We start from the raw sequence: 23,886 nt of genomic DNA, 5'->3' as shown, positions 1-23,886 counted from the left end.
AGGATCCTGAGTAAGATCCAACATGAAGTTACCCAGGATCCCCCAAACTCAATTTCCATTGCAAAAGCAATTGTGAAAAGAGCTGCAAAATGAACCTAAAAAGTAGATTAACTCTTTTATAACAGACCAGACTCCAATCAAAGCAAATATCTGACTAGTCCCCTGTGGACACTCCACTCCTCACAGGCAGACACAGGACCTAACACCGAGGCTCTTGCAGCTTCACTCTCCCTCTCTGGGATCGTCACTTTAGCTAGAACAGATGGGAGCAGCCAAGACACCTATTCTTGGCTGACTTCTCCTCAGTGTAAACCTTTTTTGTTACCCATTTAGCTACCTCCCCTGGCCCTGGTCCACAAATGCTTTTCTACCCATCTGTGGACAGAATATTTTTGTGACCTCAGCCTAGGAGTGGGCGGTCAGAAGCCAGCAGAAACCAATGCTTTCATCCCCCCAACCTTAACTCATCTTTCCTTCTCCTAAGCAATGCCTTGGCTGTAACATAAATTACAGAATGGGAAGGGTCATTTCAAATGTCCGGTCTGGGTCACTCACTGTATAGTGTTCCCCAGTTTGGGTATGTTGAAAAGTACTTGCCATAGAGTATACTCATCTGAGGTTTTATTTAAAGGCAAAAGTTTCAAGGCAGCAGGAGAAAGGAAATACAGACATGCATGGGAGGTTGGAGAGACATCGGGAGGCACAAACACCCTAGGGCCCTGCCTTTGTAAACTAGGGATGGGCTGAGCCTCTGGCTTGAACCAACTTCATGCAAGGAATCCTGCTGAGAAATCCCCCCAATGGTCTCACTAGCTCCGTAAGTAGTCATTGCCAGGTTATCAAACCGGTTAGGCCAGTTGCAAACCCTCAGTAAAGAAACTGACCCTGAGGGGGCGGTCACTGGGGGAGTTTGGATTTAAGTAGCACATCATAAACACCACTGCCATTATCTTAGTCAAAAGTAAAACCAGACATCCAAGAGTCCCCAAGGATAAAGTATGTTTAGTCCATCTGTAAACCAGCTCTCTCTCCACATATCACCTCACCAGAAAACTCAAAGCATTTATTGCCTATATTATTATGTAATTACAGTATACCATTGTCAAAAATTAAGTAAAAATTTTAAAGTTTTATGTATGTTTTATCTCTCTAGCTATATCAAAAGTTTTGTGATGAGTGAGTTCATTGATTCATTGCTGAGTTAATACTTACTGAATAAAAGAATGAAAATTACCATAATTAATAAATGAAAAGTAATGATACTGAAGTAAATGAGAAATAGGTCACTACTAATCCATGATACTGAAAGGGATTTTCTAACCACCACAAGAGAGATGCCACCAGCCAGGTTGTGCCTGGAAAAATATATATCAAAATCTCTACATGGGTTTCACATCACTTAAGTATGGACTCAAGAAACTTAAATTATTGGTCAATGTAATAATCTAGGTCCTATGCAGTTCAACAAAGCAAGAAAGAATTGATTTGATTCTTTCTCTGTAAAATGATTGAAAAGGAAGAAATAAATTTTTTTCTACGAATAGATAATTTTCTACATAGAAAATTCAAGAGAATTATATATGGAGAGCTGAGATAATGACAATATATTTTTTCTAATTTTTTCACTTGCATGGTGATGATGATATAGGTATTTATTTTTGTTACTTATTGTATGGGACATTTATGCTTCCTTCACTTTTTGAATATGTGCTATATTTCATAAACTTGAAAAATTTAAATTCATGAGAATTGACAAACTATGGGAAATATTTCCAAAAATCAAGAAATTAAAATCAGTAATGCCCCTACGTAGCAGCAATACAAATCAGAAGTTTTGATTAAAAGAGATAAAGTGAATCTTAGTTTATGTGAAAGTATTTTAGGGTTTGTGAGGGGGTTGTTAGAGAGATCTGGGATGGATGACTCTGTGTCAAGACAGTAAATTGGAGACACATATGCCCTCTGGGTTTAGTAGAGGCAGACCAGCTATGCCTCTAATAGCTGGAAGTCATATCTACTATGTTGGAACTATCAATATGAGAAATTATCAAATACTTTCTTCCACTAAGGCCTATTGCCCACTCCCAAGGTTAGACTTCCTCTCCTAAATATTGCTGACTACACACTAGGAAAATCTTTCCTCTCATTAGCCAGTGTAATTGTCTAAACAGCCTACATTTATCAAACATAGTATTCTTCTCTACACAAATAGGATCAAGAAATACTTTTGTTTAAATTTAAGATCTTTTCCCAGCCTTCTGTACAGCCTCACTAAGAGACACATGCAATGGAACCATCTTTTCTTTCATTTTCTATTTTTATTCTTTTAGATCAAGATATCAGGCCTTGGTCTAATTGTCTAGCTTAGAGTTCAGTTACACATGCTAATTCAATTTTAGTAAATGCATAGTAACAGTATAAAGTCATATAAAACTGCCTTTGTGAGAAAAAGATTGTTTAAACGGGTTTTCTGTGAATGCTGACATTCATTTTCTCTTGTGAATTAATTATATGTACTTGTACCTGTGGTGTGATCTATTCTGTTATGTCCCTTGCTCTTTGAAGACAGAGATTTTATCAGATCATCTTTGGAGTTCTTATTACACCTCGTCAAGCATTTTGACCATTCTAGGCATTAAAAAAATGTGTGCTAACTTTGTTTTCCTCATGCTAGCATTCAGCTATTCATTTATTCAAAATAAACACCTACAATCTGAAATAAGTATAATGGGAAAACTTGGAGGTTCTATTTTTCTCCCCACATTTTCCAGTTGGTTAAACAATTAATAGACACAATATGTTATGTTACTCTATCATTTTTGGGAATAGGAGCAAGTCTTGGTTCCCTTTAAACTCTATGCTTCCCACATCATCTCTTAAAGGTGGAAAATAAATAGTGCTGCTGTTTGGCTAAACAGAGCCAGGAGAACAGTTCAAATTGGACTTGAATGAGAACACATCCAAGAATCACAATATCATATATATTTGTTTGTCATTTGAAGTTACCAAAGGTCTTTCATATTTAACCCTCATTGAAACCCTTCAAGACAGGTAGTCATAGAAGATATTATCCTCATTTCACAGATAAGGAAGCATGTTTCAGTGATGCTACATTATTTGTGCAAGTCACTGACGAGCGCAGTGAAGTCAAGCTTGAATCCAGGACTTTGAAGTCCTCTGTATACACTTTCTACTGTATGACACACACACAGACTTAGGACTTAGGACCCCATAAAAAAGAAGAAGTAATCAAGAGATAAGAATTTTGCTTCAAAATGCAAAGCAGCTAATTTGTTTTAAATAACATTATAAATCAAATATCAAATTATGGCTTAAAGAAAATAAAGTGGAAATATAAGCAATATGTTCTTTTTGTCAATAAAATTATTTTGATTTTTTTCTTTTCCTACATTGCTTATTCTCAGCTAAGGTAATCAAAGAAATTTTAGGTTTGTTATTTTAGCCCCCTCTGTCAATTCAAAGTATTGTAAGACTAGACCTGTACATATAGCTTTATAAAGCTACCATTTGTTGAGTGCTGGGCACTATTCTAAGTGTTTTTTAAAGATTATTTTTATTAATCTTCATAATGATGTTATGATAGAGGTAAATATTATTACTTCTCTATTACAGACAAGAAATCTCAGGCTTAAAGAGGTTTAAAACTTGTCTAAAGACACATGAACAGCAAATGTCATAGTTAAGATTTGAACCTAGGTTAACCTTGACTACAAAGCCTGGGATCTCAAACACTCTGCTAATTTGGTCCTCCCCCTATGTAAGGGAGATCAGGAAATGGAATAAATTTTGGAAACTATCCATGTGATTTGAATTCTTATGTTAGTCAAGGCTGAATCATGGAATCAGAATCACTAGGATATAGATAGATTTGTTGCAGGGACTTGACCTTATGCCACTGTGGGTCTGGATGAGACATCTCCATAAGGTTGTTGTCTTTGTGTCTAATGCAGGAGTCTGAAGATCACACAACAGGTAGTTGGGAAGGAAAGTTGGATATGAGATGAGTGACAGCAAGATCAAGTGGGAACACTCATGCACAATCGGAAAGACAGTGTGAAACCCACATCAGTTCTTGTTGCTACTGAACTTGATGATGAGGATATCCTGCAGAAGCTGGGGCCCTTTGTCTCAGGGCTAAACACACACACACTTGGCCTAGGCTTTGAACAAATGGAGGGGATTGTGGCAAAGCGGAGCCATTGCGAGCCTCTCTGCTGCCTCATGCCTGTGAGGTGAGTCAGCAGATCAGCAGCAATGCCTGCGATCTACGAAATGGCTGCTGGTTCGCGTCCGTCCTCCAGATCTCCCACAAGAATCTCTCTGCTGGTCAATGCTAACTGGAAACATATAGGAAAGAAAATGCTGGGAAATGTATATGTTGGTGCAAAGTAATTGTGCCTTTTGCCATTAATTTAATGGAAAAACACAATTACTTTTGCACCAACCTAATAATTTAGCCCACCCAAGTTGACCTGTCACAGAGCCACTGTAATTCTCTTGCTTTATAGACATGAAAAGTCAGTCTTGGATGGGTTGTGTGACATGGCTAAGATTTCTCAAGAAGTTGAGAGTAAAGAAATCCTATTAACTTTCCAGGTATTCTTCTTTTCACTATAAACAGGGTAACACCCAGGTTTCATTTCACTTGCCAAACATATAGATTGGTGGTGGCTCCTTGAAACACTGGGTTGCAAAGAATTCTGAGAATAAGAGTTTCTTTATTGATCAGTGATGTCTGCTCTAGGCCCAGGAGGGAGAAGCCATGATACATGTGCCACAGTGGGCCACCCGACCCTGTACTATTTTGCTTCTCTTCAGAAAAGAAGGTTGGCTTTTATGGGGAGTTGTTTTTTTGTTTGTTTTTAATGAGACGGGCTCACTCGGTTGTCCAGGCCGGAGTGCGGTGACGTGATCATGACTCCCTGCAGCCTTAAACTCCTAGGCTAAGCAATTCTCCTGTCTCAGCCTCCCAAACAGCTGGGACTACAGGCACACTCTGCCATGGCCAGATCATTTTTTAAAGTTTTGTAGAGATGGTGTCTTACTTTGTTCCTCGGGCTGGTCTCCATCTCCTGGCTTCAAGTCATCCTCCTGCCTCACAGCTTCCTAAAGTGCCAGGATTACAGTTGTGAGCCACCACACCCAGCCAGAAAAGATTTTAAGGGGTGTGATAAATAAATCAATTATAGCACCATATGTACTAATTAAAGGACATAAAACTAGGGGCAAGGAACTCTCTAAATTTACAGAATAGCTATCAAGAAGATAATCACATGCTTTCACAAAACACCTCTGGTTGGAGCTAGCACATAGGGCTAAATGGCCATATCTAATATTTTCTGGACACAGAGAGGTGAATGGATTTTTCTAATATTCACTTTCTTATTAACAATCTGCTTAGAAACGCATACCGGTTTTCACTTACAAACATTCTTTTTGAGATGGAAATTATGAACCTAAAATTGTTGCTATTCTGCAACCAACTATTTATACTAAGTGAACTAATCAGGTCTTAATTGGGGCTGGTCTGAAAGTTGGATTTTCCATTGTAGCAGCATCCAGTGAGGAATTTAAGAAATGTTCTCCCATTTGGATAGTGTATATTCTAACAAGCTTACAAAGAGCTTGCTGAGTTCTACCAACAAACACACACTTATCTTTTCTATGCACATGCTTTATCTCACTTACTCCTCTCATTGACACTGTGAAGCAGATATAATTCCTCTTTTTACAGATGAAGAAATTCAGGCTCACATATGTGAAACTGCTATGGCCACATAGCTGGTAAGTGACAGCGTCATAATTCCAACCCAGGTTTGTTGACTGCAAAGCTCATTTACTCTTTAATGGCTATTTCAACTATGCACGCTGATCCCAGACAGGGGAGAACACTCTCATTCTGGGGCAGACTTAGGAAGCATGTACAGGAATTCTGCTTTCTGTCTGGGGCCTCCATTCATTGACTGCTCTGCCATTCATCTTCCTGCATGCTTGTGTGAAGTACTTAATGCTGCCCCCTTCCTTGATAGGGGAAGTTTGTATTTGTCTAAATTTCTCTTTCCACTCTCTTGTCACACACACATACACACACACACACACACACACACCCCACCACCACTGAAAGATAGGAATGGGAGTATAGTGTAGGATGGTGGTGGAATGTTTTTAAGTTTTCAGCAAAGTTCTATCCTGAAGTATGTGCATCTATCTTTATATTTGCCTTAGCTTCACTAGAATAGGTGCCCTGTTAAAGCAGACAGTGAAAATAGGACCTTTCCGCACTGAATATATTATACGTTGACAACTATAGATGTTTAGGATAGGTGGGAAATTGAGATATGTTCCTTGCAGATACGCCAAAGGGAAGATAATCACAAGGATTTGCAAAGGGTACTAACATTTTCAGTTAGTACTTGGCATTGTAAATCTTAACCTTTGCAACTACGCTCTAAGACTGGTCTCATCTTTCTGACTGTATTAAAGAAGAAGGTGAGGTTCAGAAAGCTGCAGGAAGCTTCTTGAGGCTCTAAAGCTAGTAAGAACTAATTATGGTTATTCTCACAAAGCTCTTGCTTATTGTGAAGTAAACACATTCTTCTTAGTTCATCCTTTGGGGCCCCAAAAGAAGTCTAAATTTTGTGCAATAAATAAATCTTTAAGTATAGAAAAGTGGGTCTAAACTAAAAGGTAGAATTTCCTCTTTAGGATAATTGTTGTATTTACAACTGAGCAATGGACATTCATCAGGGGTTTCGGTAGTCGTGTCTATACAATGAACCTATTTCTCCAGGGCAATCCCATTTTACTCATCAGTGACAACATCCATATTAACAGTAGCTATGAACTGAAAATTAGCTGAGTGCTCCTCAGTAAATAAGGAAGTGTTTATTTTTCCCTGAAATTGTATATCTGAGAAGAATGAGGGTTAGAGTAGGTCAGTAGATTTCCTAAAGTTATACAATAAGTAAGGGACAGAGCCGGAGTTTGAATGTAGTCAGTCTGCCACTGACACCACTGTAAAGCACTGCGTTCTATAGTCCACCAGTAAAAAAAAAAAAAAAAAAAAAAAAGAAGTGGGGTGGGGAAGGGCAGAAGAAAGTAAGAAGAAAGCCAGAAAGCCTTCACCAAAAACTCAATGGCTCCCCCACCCTCCACACTACTATTTTCAGCAGCTGGCAATAAAATGCAGTTAATAACAACAAAACTCCCAAAACTCGTTTTTGAAAAGTACTTTTTGTACTGTACTATTTTTTTAATAGACGATTTTTGAAGCACTTTTAGGTTCATAGCAAAATTGAGCTGAATGTACAAGGAGTTCTCCTATACATGGCCCCTGCACCCATTCATGCACAATCTCACTGACTATTGACATGCCCCACCAGAGTGGTACATTTGTCATAATAGATGAACTTACACTGACACATTATCATCATCCAAAGTCCATAGTTTACATTAGGGTTCACTCTTGGTGTTGTATATTCTATGAATTTTGATAACTGTGGAATGATATGAATCCACCATTGCAGTATCTTACAGCCTAGTTTCACTGCCCTAAAAATCTCAGTGTTCTGCCTCTTCAGCCATCCCTCCCTGTGACCCCTGCAAACTACCGATCCTTTTTTATCATCTCCATAGATGATGCCTTTTGCCTTTTCCAGAATGTCATGTTGGTGGAATCATACAGTATATAGACTTTTCAATTTGGCTTCTTTTGCTTAGTAATATATACTTAAGTTTTCACCATGCCATCTTTTTTTTTTTTTTTTTTTTTTTTAGCTCAAGTGCTGATTTATTATTAGTAGTAGTATTTCCACTGCAGAAGACAGACACTTACTAAGAGCTGCTGTTCCTAATGTGTAAGGTACAAAGGCAGAACCAAAACTCTGTATTCAGGGATTCACGGAGACAGTCCCAGTGAGTGAGGCCCACAGGGTGAGGAAATATGCATGGGATTCTGCAGCACACATAGGAGCCCATCCTATTTCTTCGCCAGTGTAGATTCACGTTTTTGGAATGTGCATTTCCAATGGAAAAATCGATGCCTCCTGGCTTCAACATTTTTTAATTTTTTTTCAGTTTATTATTATACTTTAGGTAGGGTACATGTGCACAATGTGCAGGTTTGTTACTTATGTATACATGTGCCATGTTGGTGTGCTGCACCCATCAACTCATCATTTAGCATTAGGTATATCTTCTCATGCCATCCCTCCCCCCTCCCCCCACCCCACAACAGGCCCCAGAGTGTGATGTTCCCCTTTCTGTGTCCATGTGTTCTCGTTCTTCAATTCCCACCTATGAGTGAGAACATGCGGTGTTTGGTTTTTTGTCCTTGCCATAGTTTACTGAGAATGATGATTTCCAGTTTCATCCATGTCCCTACAAAGGACATGAACTCATCATTTTTTATGGCTGCATAGTATTCCATGGTGTATATGTGCCACATGTTCTTAATCCAGTCTATTGTTGTTGGACATTTGGGTTGGTTCCAAGTCTTTGCTATATAGTGCCGCAATAAACATACGTGTGCATGTGTCTTTATAGCAGCATGATTTATAGTCCTTTGGGTATATACCCAGTAATGGGATGGCTGGGTCAAATGGTATTTCTAGTTCTAGATCCTTGAGGAATCACCACACTGACTTCCACAATGGTTGAACTAGTTTACAGTCCCACCAACAGTGTAAAAGTGTTCCTATTTCTCCACATCCTCTGCAGCACCTGTTGTTTCCTGACTTTTTAATGATGCCCATTCTAACTGGTGTGAGATGGTATCTCATTGTGGTTTTGATTTGCATTTCTCCGATGGCCAGTGATGATGAACATTTTTTCATGTGTTTTTTGGCTGCATAAATGTCTTCTTTTGAGAAGTGTCTGTTCATGTCCTTTGCCCACTTTTTGATGGGGTTGTTTTTTTCTTGTAAATTTGTTTGAGTTCATTGTAGATTCTGGATATTAGCCCTTTGTCAGATGAGTACGTTGCGAAAATTTTCTCCCATTTTGTAGGTTGCCTGTTCACTCTGACGGTAGTTTCTTTCACTGTGCAGAAGTTCTTTAGTTTAATTAGATCCCATTTGTCAATTTTGGCTTTTGTTGCCATTACTTTTGGTGTTTTATACATGAAGTCCTTGCCCATGCCTATGTCCTGAATGGTAATGCCTAGGTTTTCTTCTAGGGTTTTTTATGGTTTTAGGTCTAACATGTAAGTCTTTAATCCATCTCAAATTAGTTTTTGTATAAGGTGTAAGGAAGGCATCCAGTTTCAGCTTTCTACATATGGCTAGCCAGTTTTGCCATCTAATGGCTTGATAGCTCGTATCTTTTTAGCACTGAATAACATTCCATATTGGGATGTACAACAGTTTATCCACCTACCCACTGAAGTATATCTTGGTCACATCCAAATTGGGCTGATTATGAATATAGCTGCTATACACATCTGTGTGCAAGTTTTTATATGAATATAACTTTCCAATTCATTAAGGCAAATATCAAGGGGGGCAATTGCCAGATCACATGGTAAGATTATGTTCAGTTTTCTAAGAAACTATCAAACTGTCTTCCAAAGTGGCTAACCATTTCGTATTTATTTCCGCCAGCAAGGAATGAGTTCCTGTTGCTCCACATCCTGTTTTGCATTTTGGCCCTTTTAATAATTGTGTAGCGGCATCTCGTTGTTTTACTTGGATTTGTAATTCCTTAAGGACATGTGATGTTGAACATGTTTGCACATGCTTACTTGCCACCTGTATATATTCTTTACTGAGGTGTATGTTCAGCTCTTTTGCCCATTTTTTAATCTGGTCATGTGTTTTCTTACTGTTGCATTTTAAGAGTTGTTTGCATATTTTGGATAGCATGCTTTACCAGATGTGTCTTTTCTAAATGTTTTCTGCCAGTTTTTTTTTTTAACCAATCCTGCAAAGTGTATTATTATAATGTTATAGTCTTAAAGTTGTGTAGTATCAGTCCTCCAACTTTGTTCACCTTTAATATTGAGTTGAAGTTTTTGCCTCTTTGTATAAACTTTAAAGCTAGTTTTAAAATAACTTGCTGGGATATTGATTTGGATTGTACTGAATCTATGGATCAAGTTGGAAAGAACTGAGATCTTTACAATACAGCATGGAATATCTATTAACATGGAATCTCTATGTATGTAGTTCTTTTAAAATTTCTTTCATCAGAATTGTGTAGTTTTCCTCATGTAAATTGTATACATACTTGTATTGTGCTAGATCTATACCTAAGTATTTATCTTTGGGAGTGCTAATGTAAATGGTAACATGTTTTTAACGTAAAATTCAAATCATTTATTGACAGTATATAGGAAAGGAACTGACTTTTGTATATTAACTTTGCATTCTGCAACTTTGCTATCATCACCTATTTGTTTCAAGAGTTTTTTGTCAGTTCTTTTGGATTTTCTATATAGGCAATCAAGTCAACAGCAAAGAAAGTTTTATTTCTTCCTTCCCAGTCTGTATATCTTTTATTTCCATTCCTTGTCTTATTTCATGTGCTAGGACTGCCAGTATAATATTGAAAAGCAGTGTTAAGAGGGGGCATAGGCCAGGCATGGTAGCTCACGCCTGTAATCCCAGCACTTTGGGAGGCTGAGCCAGGCGGATCACGAGGTCAGGAGTTCGAGACTGGCCTGGCTAATATGGTGAAACCCCATCTCTAATAAAAACACAAAAATTAGCCAGGCGTGGTGGCATGCACCTGTAGTCCAAGCTACTTGGGAGGCTGAGGCAGGAGAATTGCTTGAACCCAGGAGGTGGAGATTGCAGTGAGCCGAGGTTGCACCACTGCACTCCAGCCTGGGTGACAGAGCAAGACTCCATCTCAAAAAAAAAAAAAAAAAAAAAGAGGGGACATACTTGCTTTATTCCTGATATTAGTGAAAAAGCTTCAGATTTTTCATCATTAAATATGATGTTAGCCATTTGTTGGAGATGTCCTTTGTAGATCAAATTGAAGAAGTTCCCCTTTACTCCTAGTTTGTAGGGAGCTTTCATCATGAATGAGTGTTGAATCTTGTCAAAAGTTTTTTTCTGTACATATTGATATGATCATGTGATTTTTTTTCTTCAGCCTGTTGATGTCGTGGATTACATCGATTTTCAAGTGTTGATCTAGTCTTACATACTTGAGATAAATCTCATTTAGTAATGGTATGTATCTCTTTTTATACATTGTTAAATTTACTAATATTTTGTTGATGATTTTTGCCTCTGTCTTCATGACACATATCGAACTGCCATTTTCTTTTCTTGAAATGCCTTTGTCTAGTGTTGGGATTAGGGTAATGCTGGCTTCATAGAAGAAGTTAGGATGTATTCCCTCTGCTTCTATCTTTTGGAAGAGATTGTAAAAAATTGATCCAGAGTCTATCATAAATGTTTGGTAGAATTCACTGGTGAAAACACTTGGACCTAGTACTTTATGTTTGGAAAGTTATTAGTTATTCAACTTCTTTGATAGACACAGAGGGTAAATTTTTCTTATGTGAGAAATAATTTAATCCTTTGGAAGACTGTCTTCCAAAGAGTTGGTTTATTTCATCTGATTATCAAATGTTTGGGCATAGAGTTGTTCACAGTGTTCCTTGATCATTCTTTTAATGTCCATGGGACCTGTAGTGATGTCCCCTCTTTCATTTCTAACCTTAATTTGTGTCCTCTCTTTTTTCTTAGGCAGATAAAGGCTTATCAATCTTACTGATCTTTTCAAAGAGCTGGCTTTTGGTTACATTAATTTCTCTACTGATTTCCTGTGTTCCATTTCATTTACTTCTGCTCTAATTGTTATTATTTATTTTCTTCTGCTTACTTTGGATTTCAGTTGCTCTTCTTTTTCAAGTTTTCTAAAATGGAAGCTTACTGATTTTAGCTATTGCTTATTTTCTAATATATGCATTCCATTTTACAAATTTTTCTGTACAAACTGCTTTTGCTATATCCCCTTTGATAAGTTATATTTTCATATTCATTTAGCTCAAAATCTTTTCAAAACTCTCTTCGATTTCTTTTCTGATCCATGTGTTGTTTAGATATGTGTTTAATCTCTCAGTATTTGGGGATTTATTTTAGCTATCTTTCTGTTAGTCATTTCTTGTATAATTCTATTGTGGTCTTAGCATACACTGTATAATTTCTACTCTTTTAAATTTGTTAACATGTGTTTTATGGTCCCAGATGTTTATCTTGGTAAAAGTTTTATGTGAGCTTTAGAAGACTGATTCTGTTGTTGTTGTTGCTGTTGTTGAAAAAAGTGGTTTGTGAATTATATACAGTTAATGTCAATTATATTCAGTAGATGTCAAATATATCCAGTTGATTGATGGAGTCACTGAATTCAGCTATGTTCTGATTTTCTGCTTGCTGGATTTATACATTTTGAATAAATGTGTGTTGCGTCTCCAATCATAATCATGAATTAATCTATTTCTCCTCACAGTTCTATTAATTTTTACCTCACATATTTTGATGTTCTGTCATTAGGCACATAAGCAGTAAAAATGGGTATGTCTTCCTGGAGAATTGACTGCAATAGTGTTTTGTAATGCCTTTCCCTATTCCTGATAACAGTCCTTGCTCTGAAGTCCATTTTCTTTGAAATTTATATAGCTATATTTTCTTTTAATTAGCATGCTATAATCTTCTCCATCCTTTTATTTTTGATCTATACGTTTCTTTTTTTTTTATTATTATACTTTAGGGTTTTAGGGTACATGTGCACAATGTGCAGGTTTGTTACATATGTATCCATGTGCCATGTTGATTTCCTGCACCCATTAACTCGTCATTTAGCATTAGGTGTATCTCCTAATGCTGTTTCTTATTTAAAATGTATTTCTTATGAACAACATATAATCGGGTCTTTTTTCTTCTAATCCACTCTGACAATATTCATCTTTTAATTGGTGCTTTTAGACTATTGACATTCAAAGGGATTATCAATATAGTAAGATCTATATTATTCTGTATGATTTTATTTTTTCTCCTTCCTTAGCAATATTATACTACGTGTTATAATTTATTTCAGGAGTTGCCTGAGTGCTTACATTTCACTAGGTAATCCAAGTTTACTTCCAAATACAGCATGCCTGCAAATGTGCCTCTGTGCAAAGTTTTGGTGAGCATTTATCCTGGTTGGTGTTTTCTGAACTTCCCAGGTCTGTGGTTTGTTGTATGACATTAATTTGTGGAAATTCTCAGTCATTATTGCTTCAAATAGTGCTTCTGTTTCTTTTCCTTTTTATTCTCCCCTGGTATTCCCATTTTGAGTATTTTGTAGTTATTCCATTGTTCTTGGAATTCTATTCCTTTTTTGTTCTGGTTTTCTCCTCGCTTTTCAATTTTGAAGGTTTTTATTGACATATCCTCATGCTAAGAGTTTCTTTCCTCAGCTATGTCCAATCTACTAGTGAGTTCATCAAAGACATTTTTCGTTCTGTTATAATGTTTTGATTCTTAACATTTCTTTTTGACTCTTTCTTAGAATATCTGTCTCTCTGCTTACATTACCCATCTCTTCTTACATGTTGTCTACTTTTTTCACTAGAGACCTTAGCATATTAACCCTTGTTGTTTTAAATCCATGGTTCCAACATCCTCGCTATATCTGGTTCTGATGTTTGCTCTATGCTGTTTTGTTTTTTTTCTTTTTGGTGTGCCTTGTAATTTCTTGTTGATAGAAGACATGATGCACTAGCTAAACAGAACTGTGATAAATAAGCCTTTAGTAATGTGATGTACTATGTAGGGGAGGAGAAGCATTTTATACTCCTATGATTAGGTCTCAGTCTTTTAGTAAGCCTGTGCCTTGGACCAGAAACTTCACTAATGCTTTTCAGTTTGTTTGGAATTTCCACCCCCAACCCCCAACTTCTTAGGTGGTCCAGGAAGGGTAGAGAAGTTAGGCATTTTCCTTCCCCAGGTAAGTTATGCTCTAATAAAGCCCCAGTGGGTTAGTTTTTCTTGAAGGCAGGCCTATTGACAGACAGCAGAGTGCTCTGCTGCATTTCGGGAATGGCTTCTTCCCCTAGACCTCTGCTGGAACAGTCTTAGGGAATTTTCAACAATCTTCACTGTGAGAAGCTAGCAGAGCTCCTGGAAGAAAAACTCATAAATGTGTGGGACCCCCTACAATTGGATCTCCCTGGAAGTTTTCAGGAAAAACTTCTCCACACTGCACCTCCAGCAATTTCAACTACAGTTCAGATACTCCCATGTCAGCATTGGTTCTGGGGTGGGTCCTGCAGGTGGGTGTCAGCTCCAGTAAGCTGTGATTCTTTGGGTATGCTTATCTGTCTCTCCATTTCTGAGGGCAGCAAGTTTGCCCTGTGACCTCAGTGCTCTGATGAATATAAGAAGAGTTACTACTTTTACAGCCTTTTACTTATTGTTGGGATAGAGTGGCAGCTTCTAAGCTCCTTCTCTGATGGCCCAGAAACCAGAAGTCTTTTAACCCCTCTCTTCCTTTCAAACAGTTTGGTACATCCATGTTGTAAACCAGACAAAGGCAGAAAAGACAGAAGAATGAGGATCTTATAGTACCAGTTACTCTGATCTGGGTTGAGAATATAGCAAGAGTAATTGTTTTACTGAGGGAAATAACTCGTAAAAAGGTCAGATGTTTGAGATCTTCTTGGTGATAGTAGCATTACTGTTTTAGACTGATAGATTTACAGAGTGGCCTTTCTGCTTTTTTTTTTAAACTATATTTATTTTATTTGGTCTTGCACTTGAACATGTGATACAAGTAAGTAGTAGGTAATTTGCTCACCAGGCCCTAAATGCCACACTTGAACATTAGGTGATTAAACATATAAAACATTGCCATATATTAGCTTAATGAATATATGTAATTTTATTAAAATATAAGAACTACAACAAAGTAAGCAACAGATTGGGACAAAGAAACTAACACTTAGGTACAATTTGACCCTATTATAATTAATCTTTAAATGCCATAATCTGACACCACACCTCCAATTTTTACTTCAAAGTGTCACTCAGTCCTTCCATCAGCACAGTTGGTTTGAGGTCAAAACACAGCTCCTTGCCTCTATGGCACCCCAACAGACTTAACTTTATACCCATAAACTATGAAAACTGCTGCTATACAGCTATACACTACTGCTTCTTAAAAATAGTTTTTATTTAAGCATTTTGCATTCTTGTTCTTGTTGTTGTTAAAAATGAGTTTCTGGGACTTGAAACATTGTAAAAGGCCTTGTAACTGAAAATTGTAATATACTGCAACCATTTTCAGTTATTCAAATATGCTTCCTTTCAGTTATTTAAATACACTAAGCATGTTCACACCATAGGCTTCTGTGCATGCTGTTCTCTGCTTAGAAAACTCTTCCTCCAGATATTCACAAATTAATGTCCTCACTTTATTTAGATCTGTAGTCAACTATCCAAAAATCTCAGAGAGAACCTCCCTGACCCCTGTCTAATATCGAAGCTGCAGTCACTTTGTTTCCTTGAACTGTATTATTTGTCTTCATAGAAACTGACTGGGAAAACACTGATTGGTTATCTGTATATTGTCTGTCTCCTCCGCTAGAATGTGGTCTTAGTTTCCTTGCTGTAGGGTGTATGCCCATTGCCTAACAGAACGTGCCTGACATGGAGAAGATGCATGTAAAGCTTTGCAGAATGAACAGATGCTTTTTCCAAACATATTCGTTCCCAGTGTATATGCTGGGATCATGTCACATCATCTTTCTCCTTGTGTGAATTTTAGGTAAGAGAAGGGTGTGCCCGTTCTTTTATTCTTAGTTCAACACTTGGTTGTTGGTGTACCGGAGTCTACCTTCAGTGCTGGAATCCTGCCAAAAGCTGCTGTGTGGCTTCTTCGGGAGGCTCAAACTCTACTCCAGAGTTATTACTGGTATCTACAAATTTGTACACAATCCATAATCCATTGATATAATTATATCTAATCAATGTAACAGCTTCAGTAGTATGAATAGGCATACCATTGAAATTTATTAATGTCTAAATATTCGTAATCAAATGAAGGTAAATATTCTAGCTATAACTTGGAATGAAACCCTTTATATGCTATATTTTAAGATTCTATCAGTTGGGTGAAATGTAAATATATCTATGTATTATTGCAAGGAAAATGCTTCTATAATTAATAACTGAAAGCTGTTAACTTTATATATAAAAATATTAAAAACTTTCAAGTAGTTGAATAGAGTAATATATTTATAGTTAAGTTGAGAATACTAGACAGGTTATGCAGAACTATCTAACTGTATGGAAAACATAGTTCTAATACAAAACATCAATATTTAAAAATCGATATAATAGAAATTGTAAAAAGAAAAAAATCTTTATAATTCTAGTAATTTATAAAGTAATTCTATCCTGGCATTCCTAATAGTATATGAAGCAATCCTTAATAATTTTTAGATAATTTCACCTATACTCCAAAGCTTATTTAAAAGCATCCTACTCATGAATTTTCATATCTATAAGGATGGATTAAAAGCCACATTTCCAGGAAAAGAAAAATTTCCTAAACATTCACACTAAATTACTTTGATTTAAAGCAATAAACACTATAAATAAATAGTCTGAAGAAGGAAAAAATTAGAAACAAATAAAGGTATCCCAGGCACCATTATTTTTCACTAAGTAAATTTCAAAACTATTACAAAAGCATTTTAATAATATTTGTCTTATAGTTCTGACTCTAGAAGAAAATATTGAAGGTTTGACAGCTCAGTGGAGTAACAATGATTTCCACTATATGTCTGCTTTGCTTGCTTGCTCAGAGAATTTTGTATCCCACATAAACTAACACAGTGAATTTCATTGAAGAAATTCATATAAAATGGAAAATAAAACAATGTTATGCAACTGATGTTGAAAATGGCACAGATGTGGTCTAAGCTTTAAGTAGTTAAGCCAAAAGCATACACTGTTTTGTTAACACACATTAATTGTATATTCAGAAAGAAATTGTAGTACAAGATAATGTAAAAAAAAAATCCATTGCCTTATCAGGAATGTACTGGGAATTTTGCATTTTTTTTCTAGCTGAAGACAAACTACATAATATATAAGAGATTTGAGTACTGCCTTATCAAATACCTATGCGAGATATTCAAATGTGGTAAAATTGCAATTACAGGTCAAAAAGACTTCTTGAATAAAATAAATATTTAATAATTTATTTACAGACAACCCATAACCAACCAGCATGACCTATTTCATCAATAGTTTCTTACAGAAAATGAAGTGAGTGTGATGGGCACTGCTGAAGAAGTAACCAAACAGAAGAATTTCAAAACTTTATCAATTTCTTATATTTTATCTGCTGCAAACATCCTTCTATTATTCCACTCAGGTAAAATGCTAAAATTAATATTCATTAAATGGAAACTACATTGGAGCTACAGACAATAAATCAAAGGCAATTTTTGTTATCTTGAAAACTAATTACATTGCTTTCATTTCTGCATTTCTGGGTCTGTAGTTTAAGGGCATTTTCCCCACAGTAATTATGTAAAACAGCAAGTGAATGCAAAACAATCTTAGAAATAAAATATATAAGTGAACGCAGTAATTCTAAGCCTGAAATCTGAAAATACTCAGAAAACATCCTTTTTCCAAATACTATATCAAACTTTAGTTTATAAGATTTCTTCAAAGAAATTGCATTATATAATACAAGTCAAGTTCAGGGTTATGTCAGGAGATGGGTGAAAAATGTAATAATCAGGTGATAGCATCACTACCAGTTGGACACTGTCAGCAGCAGGAGTAAAAAACTATCTTGATCATTCACCAGTTTCAGTTGAAAGCAAGCATGTATTTAGTAAGGCAAACATTCGGTACAGAGACAGAAGCAAGCTTGTAGATTAAGGTACCAGGACATTAATATTCTTCCATTTGAATGCCAAACTTATAAAATTTGACTATTCAATTACAATTTAAAAATTGTAATAATGGTTAATTTGTCGGTATTCTAATTCCCATATCATGAAGTTTCTTCTCTGAAAGTAATATTTGCCTTTTGCTAAATATTGATTTTAAGCACTGGCCCATTAAGTCCAAAGATATGTTCAGAGGACCTGCCAAGTATCAGGCTTTCGAGAGACAGTGAATAAAACCAAGAGGCTGTTCCCACCCTTCCAATGCTTATATTCCAGTAGGAGATGATAGGAAAGAAACAAAGACACACTAGATGTCTAAAATGCTATGAAGACAAAGCAAACAGGGTAAGGAATGGACAGGAGGAAGGTTATTCTCAGTCGTCCTGGGGAAGGCCACAGAAATAAGTAGGAAAGCGCATCCCTGGCAAAGAGAACAGCCAATGCAAATGCCTAAGGCAAGAACATGACAGATATGTTTAAGAGAACCAAGGAGGAACGTTAATACCAGAAGACAGAACAAAGGCGAAAGTGATGGGAGATAAAGTGGGAGAACAAATAGTAAAGACTTTGAAACTTTTAGCAAGTATAATGAGAAAACTTTGGGGGGATTTGGCAGTCAAGCGAAATAATTTGACTTATATTTTTAAAAACTGTCACTTAGAGAATAGACATCAGACATCATGGGAGTAGGATATCTGAGTTGCAAGGACATAAATTTTACAGGATCCTTTCATAGGAATACCAGGAAGACTGTTGTAATTGTCCAAAGAAAATATCACAGTGCTTTAATCTGGAGAGGCAGCAGAGGAAGTAGTAGAATGTGGTCAAACTCCAGAGATACTGTGAATATAACCTAGCCACTGAACTTAAGCCCAATTCATGATATGTAATAAAACGCAGCTTCATTTTATCTCTCATCATTTACTTAAAGTGGATGGAAGCTTGGTCATTCCCAAGACGTCCCCATAATCTATCCATCTATTCATTTTGGGAATCTCTTCCACATTTGGGTCTTAGCAGACAGGCTTTGGGGTAGGGATGAGGGAGTAAAAAGCCCTACTTCCCCAGACCTTTCTTTCCTGAAGTGAATTCAGGAATTTGCAGGCTAATCAACGGGAAAGATAGGACCACCAAGCAGTAGTAACACACAGGAGCTGTGTTTGGGGAATAGCGGGTACTTTGATAATTTGGCCTGAGGAGGTAAATTCCCCCTCTGAAAGAGATCTTCCAGAGACAGTGGAAGATCTAGTGGGGGTGGGGTGGACTACACACAGGGACAAGAGGTCAAGAGATCTCTCAGGGGAAAGAAATTGGAAAGGGAATTTAAGTGTCCAGCATGATGGCGAGTGTCTAGGCCAGAGAATTCTGCAGCTTGAGGTATTTTTAAATCCTAGGGTTTGTGTAATCTATGGCTAGCAGATGTTGGGTGCTGTTTTATGGAATATGCAAAGGCAGGTTCACAAATAGCTAAAAATATGCTCATTTGGGATATATTTAAAGCAACTGGATATATAAAAATTTGGATTTAGTTCTGACAGGTTTTTGAGCTCAGTGGTCCCAGCCTGGTGTGAAGAAATAAACAACACAGGGCGATTTTTGGCTCATGTATATAGCAACCCATCCCTTTGCCCCATGTTGTTTTACAATCCAAGTTGTGTATTACTTCATAAAGCCTGAGTTTGGAGCCAGTGAGTGGTAAAGCATTCTAATGACCTGGAATCCTATAAGGGCACATGCTACAGTTTCAAATTCTGTTTTTGGGTAGTCTGCCCATTTAGTGGAAGAAAGTCTGGAGAATAGATTAGAAGAGGAAAAGACTTTGATTCATTTAATCTTTTAGTGAGTAGAGTATCATTATGATCCCTTTGGTACCTGTTCCTGGCTATCTCTAAAACTTAGTGAATGTTACCTACAGAAAGATGTGTTAGCAGGTACACCTGCTTCTTCAGCCAGTAAGTAATCCAGGCATGAGATTTGGCCATGAGTTCCAGTCCATGGGCTATTTAATTTTTGCAGGTTATCCTGAGATGTGGCTACCTGAGCTTCTGTTAAATCCAGGGTATGTATGGCCTCTCAAATTATTTTAGCATTAGCCATCATTGCCAGTAAGGACAACTTACAGTTTTCAGGACGCCCCCCGCCCCGCCGCCCACCTCCCCAAGAAACAGCTGGATAGAATTGACCTATCTCAGATTCAGCCAGACTTGCCAAGTCATCATACTACATGTCGTCTGTTGACTGATAAGCCCGTTCTAATATCCCCAATTGATGGAGAGGATTTTTGGCCTTAGCTAAAATCTTCCGTTGACACTCTGCCCAGGCTGTTATGAGGTCTCATGTAGGCTGAATACCTGCCCAAGTCATAAACTCTACATCAGCAAGGCATCTGTGGGCCAAGACGAGAGCTTCATATGTGGGTCATTCCTACCTTCTGCACTAATTTTATAGGATTCTTTAATAGGAATACCATTTTTGCATCTAGTACTATGGCAGCTAATGGTTTAAATTTAGCTCCTGTTAGGTAGAGCTTACTCTCCACCAAATACATTCTAGGTGGCCAGGCTGCCCCTTTTCATTTGTTTCCCAGACTAGCTCCTTAAAGAGACACTGGGTCTCAGTATAAAAGAAAGGCCATGTTTCCTCATCCAAGTGATAACCACCTCCTCTTTATTGGCCCTCTCCTTCTGATTTTTCTGTCTTCATTACTTAGCGGTTGGTCACTGTCAAGTAGAGGGTAAATTATCTCAGTCCCAGTCCTGGCGACACTGTGCTAGAGAGCACGAACCCTCCTGCCCAGGTTCCACTCTTTGTATCATCTCCCCCAGGACTTCAGGCCCCTCCTCACTCTCTGCGTGGCTTCTTGTTAAAAAGCTGCCATGAACAAGGACCAGCACATGAGTTGTAGTTTGGAGCATCTGCTCACCAGGGCAGTGGCTTCTTTAAAGTTCTGGAAGGAACAAAGATGTAAATTGCCTTGCTTTTATTCACTTGAAGTAACACTTAGGCTAGTTTGGCCCCAGGTTTGGGATCTCAATATCCCTCCAAGGAGAAACTATAATGACAACATCACACAGCATAACTGAGTATCATAGAGGTATGCTAGCTGCTTAAAAAGGCTACTCCTGCAGCTAGGCTCAGGAGCCTGGCCTCAGCAAGATGTCTCTGCCTCACTGTCTCATTTACCTGCTGTAGCAGTCCCCAAGAATAAGGATATCCTCTTGTCTCAGCATACCCCAAATCACTGGCTAAAAGGAGCTCTTGCCACTGTAGGCTGTTACAGGGTCACAGATAGGCAACCCTTGGTCTAGAGGTGTGTAACTCCTCCCTCTTTTCTATTTAGGCCTGCAGGTCTTACGACATCCAGCACCTTCCTAGTGGGGGACCCAGACAGGAGCACTAACCACTATTCCTGGGCCTCTGACTCCAAAAGTCCATTCTAATGGTGAGGATTTACTCAGATATTGGTGCTCCTGCTTGGCCAGGCTAATAAGGTATGGGGGTACATGTAAAATATTAAGAGTACAATACAGCATGGAGCAACGTTATACCAAACTAATGTATGGGCTTTCCAGGGATTGTTTCACTAACTGGGTAGACCCCCATATGAATTCCTTGATCATAACCAAAAATCACCTCATCTTCATTGCCACTTGAAGCAAGTTCAGGGATTTCAGGGCTGATAAAAAAATATATACGATAGCAAGGGGACATTAACAAACAATGAGCTTTTTTAGGGTGGTAGCTTCACAGGTTTTCATGTGTAGGTGTGGTGGGGCAGAAGGGGCGCATATTACAGCATGAGACCTTCCAGTGACAATGGCACAGGACTACCATCCAGAAGGAAAATAGGGCAACGGCAAGAGAGGGTAATTGGTGAGGGGCTTGTGTGTCTACATGAAGTCACAAAGCAGCAACATGAGGAGTCTCTAGGACCAAGATTTTCAAAGGACAGCAGTGGCTTGGAGTCTTTTATAACTCCAGAATTCGTCTTATCTAACTAAGGCTAGTAGATGTTGAGTGAAATTTTCTGGGATATGCAAAGCAGGGAGACTCTAACTCACTAAAAATATGCTTATTTGGACTACATTTTTAAGCAACTGGATGTGTAAAAATTTGAGTTTTCCTCTGGGCTAATGATACCATTATCAAGAGCTTTGAAGAAATAAACGATCTACAGCCAATAGAAGATGTCTTTGGACTACTTACATAACACTCTCACCAGAAGCAAACACATAGGCTACTGGAAGACAGCAGCAAACATTTTTGACTCAGAGCACAGGCAAAGAATGACTGATTCTAGGAAATGAATAGAAAAAAATCTGTCTCCCTCTCAGGGAGAAATAGGAAGCCTTTCTAACCATAGAACACATTGCTGTTTCTAGATAAAGACACTTGGAGAAACCATTGTTGCTTGGAGAAATATGTTTAAAAAATATTATTCTACCTCTGGCAGAAGGGTGGAACATCACCTCTGATTTAGGGTCGTACACCAATGCTAAGCAGAAGTCTGCTACCACTAGCAGAAGGGCAGTAAACTCTCTCTTGCCCAAAAATGACTACAGATAAAAACAGATAATTTCTGCAATGGAGAGGATGGGTAAGAACATTGAGATAGATGTAAATATAAGACTGACATGCACTGAATGAGGCTAAGCCTGAAACTGGAGCAGGGTAACAGAGGACTTTGCTTCCCCTACCATGAACCTAGTACTAAGTAACAAGAGCACTCTACTTTTGGGAGAGGGAAAGAGCTTTGGAAGAGCCCTCTCTGTGGTTGAGACATGCCAGGATGGTTAAAAACTGAAGGAAAGGTGGAAAAGAAAAGCAATAGTGCCCCCTTACACATGATTTCACCTTCCACAGTTTCAGTCACCCACAGTCAACCATGGTTTGAAAATAGAAGAGTATAATACCAGAAGATATTTTGAGAGAGAGAGAGAGAAAGAGACCACATTCATATGATATTTATTACAATATATTGTTATAACTTTTCTTTATTATTGTTGTTAATCTCTTATGCCTAACTTATAAATTAAATTTATCATAGGTATGTGTGTTTAGGAAAACATATGGTATAGTATTAATATATATAGTATAAGAGTTGGTACTATCCATGATTTCTGGCATTCATAAAAACCTTTTGGTATCCCATTCCCCACTCTTACTACAAGACAACAGCAGACCATTGTTAGAAAACTTTGAAAACTGTGGTTTACTAGAGGTAATGATAGCAACAACAAAACCCAAAGATAACTCAACTCCTGACTAGGATAAGTCAACCCTCCACAACAACAGCCTGACATGCCTGTTTTCAGCCATGAATACAGTTTATCTCCGTCTTCACTACATCATTTTCAGAATTCAATCAAAAATCCTGAGACGAAAAATAGAGCAAGGAAAAACAACTGGGTCAAGAGCTAAAGCAGACAATATAACTAGATTCGGAGATAATTCAGGCACTGAGATTAACAGTGAGAGAGTTTGGAATTTGAAATAAGTATGACTAATATGCCAAAACCCTTAGCAGAAAACATGGAAAAAAATGAACAAACATGTGGGAAACTTCAGTAGAAAAATTAGAAAAAGTCAAATGAAAATATTATAAATACATATGCATATGCATACACACAATATCAGAGATAAAGCATTCTTTTGATGGGATCATCAGATTTACCACAAGCTGTAAAATAATCAGTGAACTAAAAATATGTCAGTATAGATTAATTTTAATATGTTCAAATTGAAACACAGAGAAAAAAATCAAAAAACAAGAGAACACCCAATACTGGATATTTCCTTATCTCATTAACATGTAGTTAAAATACTAGGAGAGAAAAATGAGGCAGAAGAAATATTTGAAGAGACAACAAAAGATACCAAACCATAGATCCAAAAAGCTCAGAGAAAGCCAAGCAGGATAAATACCAAACAGACATATCGTAAAGCTATCAAAGAAG

Source organism: Symphalangus syndactylus, chromosome 10, assembly GCF_028878055.3.
Source record: "Symphalangus syndactylus isolate Jambi chromosome 10, NHGRI_mSymSyn1-v2.1_pri, whole genome shotgun sequence".
NCBI classification, from domain to species: domain Eukaryota; kingdom Metazoa; phylum Chordata; class Mammalia; order Primates; family Hylobatidae; genus Symphalangus; species Symphalangus syndactylus.
Note: the sequence above shows the minus strand (reverse complement) of the source record.